Source organism: Pygoscelis adeliae, unplaced genomic scaffold (assembly GCF_000699105.1).
Source record: "Pygoscelis adeliae isolate BGI_AS28 unplaced genomic scaffold, ASM69910v1 Scaffold25, whole genome shotgun sequence".
NCBI lineage: Eukaryota > Metazoa > Chordata > Aves > Sphenisciformes > Spheniscidae > Pygoscelis > Pygoscelis adeliae.
This window is the reverse complement of record NW_008824808.1, coordinates 3,031,790-3,042,363: the sequence shown is the minus strand read 5'-3', so window position 1 is coordinate 3,042,363 and position 10,574 is coordinate 3,031,790. Positions and strand designations below refer to the sequence as shown.

Sequence of the window (10,574 nt, the reverse complement as noted above, 5' to 3'; positions counted from 1 at the left end):
TAGTGCCAGCTTGCTTTGACTGAAGTTCAAAGTAGAGCTGAGGCACGTAGCTTGCTGGTGCTGTTTTGTGCCATGTCATGCAGCTGAACTGATTTGTCCCGCTTTTTAAAAAACATGTGTAAAATTTGATGACAGCTTTGTGTTGTCTGTAATGTAATAAATGCTCAGTACCGGAATTGTACTGATACTCTGCAGAAAGTTAAAATGAAGGATATTTAATTGCAATTATTTTATCTCAGTCATGAAAATCAGAGCATAGAAGCAAATCTAAGTCATGGGCTATTTGTGTTTGGTATTTTTGTTGTCTTTACAGAAGACACTTTTTCTTTCTTTTGCTGTAGAAATTCCAAGTAAGAAATTTTTGAGGAGAAAGGTAAGTCTTTAGTTCAGATTCTGTATATTGCTCATTGTAATCCTCTGTTTTGTTACCTGATTCCCCTAGTAATACCATAGATTCAACACTGTGTAACCTCATAATGTAACCTCATAGCATTAGTAAACTTCAAAACATGGTGAGTTAGAAGTGACTAGGGAAATGTTAGTCTCTGTTGCCTTTTGATCTAGAAGTAACTGCAGATGCTCTGAAAAATAGATAGTGTTTGAAAGCGGTAGGTAACTTAAATTCTGCTTCTTTCCTTAATTTCAATACGTCGTACTTTTATGTTATTTCATCTGAATTTTTTATAAGCAATTTTTAAATGAAATGATTGTCTTAAAATAAGAGTGTATCTGACAGTGTTTTCATAATGTGAGCATCACAGCTGATGCTTTTCTGAAGCGTAATGTCAACATCAACGGGTGAATAAATAGTGTGTTTGAGGAGGAAAACCAGGTATTTGGTATAACTGTGTTGAACTATACAATGTTCTGAACAAATATCCTTTAAAGGGTTTTTAACTCAGAAGCTAAGAAGTAAAAAGCTGTTCTTGATAAATTCTCATCCCTTCCAAAATGGATTTGGAAATGCAGTATTTTTTTCTAAATGGTCTGTGTTGTTTAACTATTGAAAATCACTAGCTGTACTCAGAGTACTGAATTCTGTTTTGAGACAACTGAAAGCAAGCTGCAGCTGTACTTTTAAGCGCAGAATTCAGACAGCAGCATTTGTTCCTGTTAAGTTGAATTTCTCCATGAAGAAACTCTTAGATCCTCCATTTAAGACGCTGCTTAGGTTTTTTTTTTAAAGAACTGAAGTCTTCCACATAGCAATACAAATTTCAGCTTGTGCTCTAATATGTGCTATATTTCTCAGCTTTATGACAGTGAGTAAAAAAGCCAGTTTGTGCAGATAATGTACATAGAAAAATACTAGTATCCTGAAATAAAAGTAATTCTCAGCCTTCGTGCAGTCTGTATGCAGACCTTCTATTTAGTAAGACAGAAATTAGAATATGCTGCCAGAATTTTCTCCGTTATTTTTGGTTCATTGTGCACATTGAACAGAACAGAAATATTCAGGATAATGCTCATATTTGTATCTGAGCAGTTTTAAATCTTGGATTTTCCTGCCTTTTGGTCTGTGTGGTCCTTCCACGGTACTTTCTGCTGCTAGTTTGTGACCGTTTTAGTATACTAGTGTACGTTATATAAACAACGCTGTGTTATTTCTGTAGATTGACTTTCTCTGATGTATCGATAAAAAAAATCTTTTTTTTTCCCTTTTTTATTTTTCCCCCCTCTTGCAGAAGATTCTAAGCTGAGACATGTAGAAAAAGATGTTTTGATTCCACAAATAATGAGAGAGCGAGCCAAGGAGCTGTGTTCAGATAAAGTGCAAGGTAAGAGTCAAATATTCATCGGGATATCGGATGTATTCACTTTTGTGCCCTGAATATAATACTTGTTTCTGAAGTCAAGTAGTCAGAGAATTAATATGTATGATCTGCGTCTTATCTGTTCACTGTGAAACCAGTAGTAAAGCATATAAATATGCCGTGTTGGCTTTGTCTGCTTGGTGACATGGACTATTTTCCAAAATTACTTGTTCTCGAGGGCTGTGGAATTCAGTGTCATTGATACAAAACTTTCCACGTCGCAGTCTAGACTGTGATGACAGAGCAACACAAGAGCTGCTATATTCCTGTACGTAATATTTGATACTTATATAAATGGAATTGCCTCATGTGAGCCTTCAGTTAGGACCTCCTTCATTATGATACATGTATTTAAATGTTCCCAACTAACTGCATCCTTTCCCTGCCCCAATATTTTAATGATACATGCACATAAACAGACACATATTATTAGACAGATACTGAAATAGGATGATGCAGTCCACTTTTGCATGTTTTCATTTTCTTTTGAAGAGTACTGGACAGTAACTCTTTAAAGTTGGGTATCACCACTTCTTCTGACACCCAACTGGTCATATATTCCTGGAAGAAATCTGGAACTTTTTGAAGTACCAGAAAGGTAGAGCTACTTCCGCACAGGTTAGCCGAGAATGTTGCTATAAGAGGGGTGCAAGAATGGAAAAAAAAAAAATTAGTCCACAGAATTACTCTCTACAAGTGTCATGCTTTCAGTAGGGGGCACTTGCCTCTTGTCATCTAGATCTGTGCGCTCTAAACTTTTTTGATTGCACACCCTATCAGTAAAAAATTTCTGAGTATGCAATCCCTATATATATATATATTTATAAATTATATACATGTACCACTGTACTAGTATATTATATATATTATAAAACACAAAAATAGAAATTAAAAAAGGATGAGATAAAGGTGAAACAAACAGTACTTTAAAATAATTTTTATGTTATTTATCAATGGTACAAAAACCTTTTTGCTCTAAAAATATTACTTTTTTTTTGAGAGCTATATGATTGAATACGCTTCATTATTTTTTAAAAAAATCTTTGTTTAACACTTTGTGATACAGCAATTCAGAGGTCTCGTTCTACGTTCAGTTTATTTGAATACTTGGTTTTAATGGGTGTCATAGCTGTAAAAGATACCTCACAAAGATGCGTAGACCCCAGTGGAAGAAGCGCATCGTTGCCTGCACTTACTAAATCACGATACTCATTTTTCAGCCCCATCCACAAGTTTTGCAAGGGTTTTTCTTGAAATTGGGTTAGTAAATGACCATCTTCCCTGATGTCAATTAGTTCTTCTTCCAAAGTAATCAGAAAGTGCTGCACGTTTATATTGTTAACAAATCGGTTCCAAACCCACTGAGACTCTCATTTGGAAGATTTTTAAATAGGTTAGAAAATTCTGTTTCCGTGTTTTTGAAGTGTACAGATACAAGAGGTTTTATAGGCGACACACTCACACTGTGTTCAGCAACAAAACAAACAAACAAATCGCGTAATGAGGGGAACATTTCCAAACATCCGTTTTCAAAATGCTCTCTCCATAGCACGACTTTCTTTTGAAAAGCAGTTACTTCTCACTCACTGTTAAAACGTCACCTTCACCTTGAAGGGACACATTAGGTGTGGGGTTTTTTTGGAAATATCTGCTAGGTAGCAAACTACTCACAGCCACCTGTCATTGCTGAAAAGGGCAGCAAATTTGGAACACTTGCCTTTTTGCGAAAGAAAAATGCATAAGGTTTGACAACTCTTTCAAGCACTTTGCCACGAGATAACCAGCGAACCTCTGTGTGGTGCAAGAGATTTTCATGGTCACTCCCCATCTCATTACAAAGTCTGGTGAAGATGCTACTGTTTGAAGGGCTTGTTTTTATAAAGTTAACCACATCGATGTCACCCTGTAGCACTTTGTGCACTCCTGGCTCCAACTTCTTTGCTGCAATAGCTCGCCTACGAGCGATGCAATGAAGCAGTTCCGTGTGCGGTGCTACCTCTGTAACCTTACCCTGGAATCATTTTTTTATTCCAGTCAAAGCAGCCACTCCATCGGTGGTTACACTTGCACAGTTTTTCCATAGAACATTGTTTTTTATTAAAGAAGCCATTTCCCGTTGAGAATATGTCTTCCCTGGTACATCTCTCCTTCACTGGCTCGCAAAAAAAAAAGTAGTTCTCTGTGCGTTTCATGATTGAAATGCAAATACCGTAAGCTGAGAGAAGTTAGAAACATCTGTACTTTCATCCAGCTGCATAGCAAACCTCCCACACTGTGTAACTTGTTCTAATACTTGTTTCTTAAATCTTCAGCAGCGTCTTCTATGCATGTTCCAGGAGTACATACTGACAAAGGAGTGCGGTTTAGTTTGTTACCATATTGTTTTGCGTGTATTATTTCAGCGATTTTTACCATGGCAGGAAGAACAATTGTTCCCCCACTGATATGTAGCTTGTTGTCTTTCACTATCACATAAGAAACTTCAAAGGAGGCTTCTAGACATTTATCACTAGGTTTAGAGTCAAGTCTAGTTGAAGTGGACCAGCATATTTTCAAGCAGCTGCTTTTAGGGGTTCCCCAAAAGACATAAAGGAGTGGTGTTATAACAATTTTGAGATGAGTAAGTGGGAAAAGAGTTGGGAATATCTGCCAAAGGAAAGTGGCATCACAACAGGTAACTTCCAGTGCTGCCAGAAGGACTTAATACACCTTTTTTCATTTGAATGATAGTTGAATCATTTTTACTTTGAACTCTATACTTGTTGGAGAAAAAAAAAAATGAAGATGAAAAGCAATTACAGTAATGAGGGCCATTGAAAGAGGATGTCAGTTAAAAATATTTTGAGAGCGTGCTATTTTTGGGGGTAGACCAAAGGGGGTGTGTGTGTGTGTTTGTTTTTCTCTTCTGAACTTCTCTGTGTAAGATGAGGACTTCGGTTTCAGCATCTTAATTTTCTGTGGCAGCAACCAGTATTGGAAATTCTTGAGCTGTGAGTTGTGGACCATTACCCTGCAGCTTCTCCATGTTTTTGCCTCCATAAATTTCAAAGCAAAATGTTTGTGGGTTTTTTTGTGTTAGGCAAAGCTGTAATTTTTTTCTTCTTTCTCCTGAGTAGCATTCAGTTGTGTATCTTTAGGAAAATGAGGTTTGTGGATGCATCTGTCTCCCCCTCATTCCTCTGTTACCTATAAGCCAGCTTTGATCAAATTGTGTGGAAGTTAGAGGTGGAAACTGAATATTTCTGATGCAATTTTTATGATCAAATAGACAAGGAAACCCCACATTCATATCCCTATTAAAAACAAGGTGGTAGCATCAGCTCAGCTATTTTGTTGTACACCTTTTAATCTGGATGAGGGGGAGAGACCAAACCACGGGAAATGAAGTTTAAGCAGTTTTGTGAACAGAAGAATTTATCATCTCTTAAATCCATTGTGAAATTATTCCTGGAATAAATTTGTCTTGTTAGTACACAGGGATAGGTGTTAATCAGAGTAAATAGGCTATGGTTTTTATGCTGTAAACAATTACAAGCTATGAACATAAGCTGTGTAATTAAGTAATCAAAACTCCTGCGATCCGGTTGGTGTGCTACAGAGTGCACACATGTGCATGAAATTGTGCTGTTTACACTAAGTGGCATAGCTACTTATTTAACTTGCTCTCAGTGTAGGATTTTTTGGCTTTATGTTGATTTTGTTTGAACAACTCCTATTAATACACCTTTGTTTCACTTTGTCTTTAGGAAATTGTGGTAAATGCATTGGTAATATAGGAAACAAAGCTATTCTACAAGTATGGGCCTTTTACAATTTACTTGATCATGCTAGGTTCATATCTGTCCCTATGGGGAGCCCCTATACATTCAATAGTGCTCTGCATGGGCACGGGGGTCCATCTGTATACAGTCCGTTACCTTAGCCTGCAGCTATACCACCTAGAGCTGTGTGCTTATCAGAGCTAATAATGCAAGTAGTGACAGCCTGTCCAGCACGTGTTCAAGAGCCATCCAGGGAAAAGAAACCCTAAGGGTTAAAAACTAAATAAAAAATAAAGGTTTTGTTAACTCAAGAGGTGATCCTGTTTCCCTAGCATGGTTAAACGGGTGACCCGTTGCTGTGCTCGGGTGTTAGCCTACCAGAGTAGCTTAGGGATGAAATAACCATGAAAATGTGTTCATCTGACAATTTTAAGAACAATTAAATATTGTGTCTGGTCATATTTCATTTTACTTAGACTATTTAAATTTACTTTGAACTTTTTTCAGATTGTTCCAGTATAGTTCTTGTGTGTGCTGTATGTTTCTCAAGAATTTAGTATATCTTAGTTGCAGAATAATTTGTGTGTTTAAGATTTTCAAGCACTTTCAGTGAAAATGGATATATTTGTAATTTTGTTAAGAGAGTAAACATGCTTTCTGCAAAACACTGGTGCATTTTCCATGACCATTATGTAAATAGGGTTTACTGTGCTAATATCCATGCACCATATATATGTGAAATTGTGGGCTATTATAGGAGTATCAAAAGTGTCCTAAAAACCAAGCAAACAAAAAAACCTGACAACATTATCATACAGAAACTTTTCACTGTATTTGTAGAAACTGTAGCATGAATTTGTCTGAAATAATATTAAATCTATGTATTTCTGTATGAGTGTGTCCTGGCATATAAAAATACCTGCTTTTGAACTGAAGTAGCTAAAAGAAGCGTTTATTTGCCATCGCCTCATTCATTGCTTTTATGAAATAATTTCTTAAGCAAACTGTTTGCCTTTAAAATTGTCAAGTTTTTGGCTTTAATTTCCAGTTATAAAATTTGCACTTGAGTAAACTTCTTTAAAGCAAAATCGTTGTTGATCTTGATCATATCTACAGAAATGTTTGTTCCATTTCTTAAGAGCACTTATTCTGCTGTTCAGAATTAACAGTTCTGAAATTTTTAACTTGATGGGTTTACGTAGAGAAGAACCATTGAGGACAGAAATACACAAACAGTAGTACTTTAAGGGTTGTACGCTCAGTTCAGTTTGATTTTGGGTCACTTGGCTTGGAAAATAAAAACAGAAACAGCTGACTAACTTTGACAGGTTGTGGGTTTGGACTCTGAAGAAGTTGTCTTAAGGTGACATCCCAAAAAGAAAGCACTGGATCATTAAGTCAGTCATGAGACCATAATTTTGTATTATATTTGTTGTATATGTTTTGTCTATTTGTTGTATTATAAAGCAATTCTCCCCACTTCCCAAAACCCCAAAAATTTTTTTGCTGGGAGAAAGGCAATCTTGCTCCAGAGACAAGGGGTTTTAGTTCTAAATTTTTTTCTTCTAAATTTTGTTGTCTACTACTTGATACGTGATCTGGGTTTGGGCCTTTAAAGGTCACAAAGAGTGACTTGCAGATGTCTTCTGTAATTGTGACTCATTTGTAAGGCTCCTGGGTTCATGTAGGAAACTGAGCTACACACTTTTTGGGGTGAATACAGGGAAGGATAGTTCAAATCAGCCTGGTCCTGCCATTAGGAAGGTGATGAAGTAAGGGAAACAATTTGGATGATTGAAGACCAGATCCTGCCTGTGACTCTGCAAATAAGAATGCGCCCATTTCTCATTTGAAGCTTGTTGTGGGAGATACCCATTTGGCCAAGATGGCAAGTTGTTCTGTTGCTTTTTTTTTTAATGGGAGGGAGACAAAAGGGGGATGTTTCCACCTGTGCTGAGTTGAGGACCTTCCCTGGAGCAAACTGTTACATTGGTTCTGTTGTCCGTAGGAAGTGTGTAATTAGGGCAACTGGATTTACATTGCTGAAAAAACTCTTTAAGATACTTGGCAAGGCTTTAAAAAATGGCTTGGAAAGTGTGGCTGGAAAAGGACATTTCCAAGCAGCCACCCTCCTCCCATTCTCCAGTTTCCCCATTAGCCCTCTCTCTTCCTCAGGGCTCATGTTGATACTTAGTGAAAATGATGGGATGCAACACTACTGCAGGCTTCTCTACAGTAGAGCATGACCAGTGTCAACCAGAGTTTTGATAATGTGCAGTTACTCAACAGTCCTGTCACTGACATTATCTCTGTCCCCGTAGGGGCCACCTGCTCTAGACCATGACCCTTACACCTGACACATCAAGGCCCATAAAACCAAAGAAATTTCTGATTGAACTACATGTGATGTCACACATTTAAATGCCCAAGCACACCTTTAGATATTCCTTCTTCTTCAAAGAAAAGTCTCGTTATGTACACTTTCTTATCAGAAATGCAGATAATGAAATGTGTTAAATACTTAGCAAATTTCAGCTTGATGTTACTCAGTGGTATTGCTCATTCTCCTTTGTATTGCAGGCCAAGTTCTGTTAATTGATGCAAACCCTTGCTGAATGCTGGGGGAGGATTAACCTGTTGGTACCTACAGTCATGGTTCTGAGATTGACACTGGCAGATGCTAAGACTGATAGTAGTGGGAAATTACATGACAGCTCACATTTAAAAATTTTGATGAGTCTTACTTTCTTGAAGCAAATTAAAACTAAAATCACCATTTATAACTGAACTTTGCTCATCTGCTTTGCCTCACTGTGAAAATATAGTCCTTACAATTTTTTTCTTCATGTAGTTTAGGAGTATCTGGGAATACAGTGATCTTCTAATTGACCAAAGCAAAAAGATCAAGTAACTGATAAAAATCAATGAGTTAACATGACAACTCCTGGTAACTTTTTTTAAATTGAGCTGCTGTGACCAGAGATTGCTTAAACGTGCTTGTGTACGTATTGGTCAGAGTTTGATGGAAAGCCTGAGAGGTTACATGGAAGGAATCATAGATTTTATGACTGGAATAGCCCTCTTTTATGAGAGTGAAAAAAGAACGCTGCCTTATTACCTGCAACTTCATTTTCGTGAGAGGGAGGTTAATATAATTAGAGAACATAGGTTCAATCCAGCAGCAAAACTGCAGGTGGAGAAAGGGAGGAGAATGTTATCCTCTGTTGTTGTATTTATTAGCTGAATATTAAAGTACATTATAGTCATATTGTGTGTGACCCCATGACCCTATATGAAGCTATTGAGATTACTGTTGTACATGTTGTGCAGTTGTCAGTTGCTTAAATTGTTTTGATAGTGTACAGCTATATTTAGTATGGGTAATAAATTGCTAGGTGTTTTTCCCTGCTTAGGGTTTCTCAAGAGTAAGATACTGAATTTTTATATGATGTTCTTGTTTGCGCATAATAGCTTTTATTTTCGAAAATGATTCAGCTCTATATATTTCCAATGAAAATTTGTTATCATCACATTTAACTATGTGAATTAATACAATCTCTAGAGGGATTATGGTATACTGAGCTTTGCTCCAACAAACCGGGCGGAGAGAACAGCTATATGTAAATTACAATTTGAAGAAATGAGATCCTAGATCTCATGGTCTTTTTTTAATGATACTTACAGCATTAACTACTCTCAGCTAATTTAGGGGATTTTATAGAAAAGAAATATGAGAGCATATTGTGTTCCTTGGTGATGGAAATTTAAGTCTTCTAACTAGTGTTAGGACTTTGAAGAAAATGTTCAGGGAGGGGACTTACCCTATTTGATTTTTTTATTTTTTTCTTCCCCCCTCTATGTCATTTCAACCCAGCTGATGACAAGAAATTGGTCAGACTGCTAGCTTTACCAGTGCAACTTAGTTGTGTGGGGTTTTTTATTTTTTTATTAGGGAATGGAACAGCTTTTACAAGGACAAAGAGAAATGAAATCACTTTCAATGAAAGAAAGAGGCCTCATTATAGCCACCAACAGCAGTTATTGACAGCTACACTTCCTATTAACAAGGAGCATTTAAGAGTTTGGCTGTTGGATCTTTGGACTTGATCTAATTTGCTAGCATTAATTAGTTTCTTTTGAGCACAGACACTTGGTGCTCACAGCTATAGATTTGGAGGACTAATTAGGACAGAAAATTGAACAGAATGGGGTAAGGCATTAACCTTCAACCATTACCAGCTGGGGCTCTGATAAAGACCATAGAGTCCAAATGCTCCTATTCATGCAAAGAGTACTCTAATGAATATCAATTTCAGCCAGGTTGCCATATCCTACAAGCACTGTCTTAATTTTGATTCTCTTACCTGGTAGAGATTTTTATGTATAGATATTAAAGTGATATTGGTATTTCAGAGCTCATAGATTACAACCTTGATAGGTTACCTGTGTTTTGTCCAGTCTTTCAATTTGGTTTTTGCAAGTTAAGAGATTTTATTGGTTTCTGGTTAAGGTCCTGAATTTCAAATTGCTTTCCCTGTCCGGCATAAATATATTAAGATAGCATAAATTAATTACATGATGTTAACAAATGCTGGTTTAAATAGAAGAGACCTGCATGGTTTTGGATTATTGTAGTACAAGGCAGTAATATCCATGACAAGAGCACTGACCAAGCTAACTGCTGAAGATTGAACAATAGGATTGCTTTTTTTGCAGCTTTTATGACAGGATACGAGTATTATATTGCGGTGTTACGTTGGTGATCCAGTTTTAGGAGGAAAACTGTTCTTTTCAGACTGTGGATCGATAGTGTTTTAACATCTGCAGAATGGAAGTGCTTTGTGTATAAAGAAAGGAGAAAAACAATCGTCTTTGTCTTTTTGTACCATTTCCTCGATCACGGGAAGTGTTGGATTTGGAATTAAGATCCAAATCCTCCTCATCAGTTGTTTCTACCCTTTAGTCATATCATTAGTCCCTGACAAACTCCCCATCAAAT

The 10,574-nt window shown here is 36.8% G+C and overlaps 1 long non-coding RNA gene across 1 annotated transcript in view; it reads left to right on the top strand.

The window, feature by feature from the left end:
- Positions 1–225: 225 nt before the first annotated feature.
- Positions 226–10,574, top strand: part of LOC103917074 — a 34,713-nt gene continuing 24,364 nt past the window's right edge. Inside the window, exons 1-2 of the long non-coding RNA XR_663613.1 lie at positions 226–373; positions 1,686–1,778. This is a non-coding gene — a long non-coding RNA (uncharacterized LOC103917074). The remainder of the gene's footprint in view (positions 374–1,685; positions 1,779–10,574) is intronic.